We start from the raw sequence: 1649 nt of genomic DNA on the forward strand, positions 1-1649 counted from the left end.
AACTCAAGGTAATTTATGTGATGCCTGCTTTCTGTGGGTAGCCACATCCCACCTGTTAATGGATCATTCATAACTGCACCCCATCCTTGGAGAGATGCGTGTGAATACAAAGTTACCTCTACTGGGGGACAACATATGGTATTAAAACTGCTATCAAGGTTACATAACCACCAGTGTAGTTCAGAAATTCCTTTGTGGGAGATGCACATGTTCTCCTCAAAAATCCCCTTGGCTAATTTTAGAGCAGCAACCTTGTCCATTTCTAAATTTCTGTAATACAGGGCCCCATATTTGATAACTGGTAAACTAGAAATTAGGCGACCAATAACTTTGGCCTCACCACGGATTTTGACAGAGAAAGGGTTTTTAAGGAGACAAACGGTCTGATGGCAACAGTTACATTGGCTATGCACTTCTGTTGGATTTTGCCTTGCAGATATAGATCATCAATATACCCACATATGATATGACCACATTGTCTCAAAAAAGCTAACGGGGGTTTCATCATCTTAGTGAACATTATTGGGCAGATGCACAAACCATTTGGGAAGGCTGTGCACTTGTATAGGGTGCCCTTGTAGGAGAATTTTAAAAATTTTGGGAAATCAGGATGGATCTTAACACAATAATATACATCTTTTAAGTCCAAACTGGCCATCCAGCAGCTTGGTGTGACAAGTTTCAAAAATGGTATGGATAGAATCCATTTTAAAATGTGAGTTTTCAACAAAACAATTCAACTTTCTTAAATTGTGGATGAGTCTCACATTACCATCTTTCTTAGGAACTGAGAATATAGGAGATATAAATTCCCCTAACTCATGATGACATTGGACTATAACTTCCTTTTCTTTTAATGAGAAAATTTCTGCCTCAACAAGGGCAACGTGGTCTTTACAGATAGAATTGGGAGGATATGATTGCTGAAAAGGATGGGAAGAAGAACTCGAGTGTTTGGCCTGCAATTGTATGCAAAATATGACGATCTGATGTCAATTGCATCCATTTCGCATAAAATAAGGATACCTGGCCAGCTCTAAAGGACTTTACTTTCAGCCTGAGATAAGGTAACAGATGGTCCCTAACATACCTAGGAAAATTACTTGCCTGAGTTGTTAAATCCTCTAATTCTGTCAACTTTCTCTTGAAGGGGGTCAAGCCCTGAGTTGGTTTTGATCTGGGAGGATTGAAAATCCTCCCTTTGTTCAGTTAAAGAGGCTGCTGCTGATATCTGTTATTGTCTTGATTAGGATGGCCAGTATTTTGCTTGTAGTATCTGATATCAAAACTGTTTTTGGTCATGACCTTGCTAGTAGTTCTCAATTCTTGAAGTGTTTTAGGTAAATCATCCCCAAACAGGAGTTTCCCTGGTTTTCTGCTTCTAGCACATGCTGAATGAAAATCCTGAAGTAAGAAAGGTTTTAAAGCATCCCTTATTTTGTATGACAGTTCTGTACAAACAGGAACTAGCATGGCAACAGAATCCAACAAGGCGTTTATCAGTGTTTTGTACCTGGGGATGGTTTTCTTTTCTCTGTGTTCGAGAAGTTATCAGCTGTGCATATAATAGTACTAGACACCTTAATAAGTGCGTATTGTAATGCTGAAGTTCGGATATCTGAGCGTTTGGTATTTGTGGACAGTTTGCT

Source organism: Stylophora pistillata, chromosome 3 (assembly GCF_964205215.1).
Source record: "Stylophora pistillata chromosome 3, jaStyPist1.2, whole genome shotgun sequence".
In the NCBI taxonomy this organism is placed as follows: domain Eukaryota; kingdom Metazoa; phylum Cnidaria; class Anthozoa; order Scleractinia; family Pocilloporidae; genus Stylophora; species Stylophora pistillata.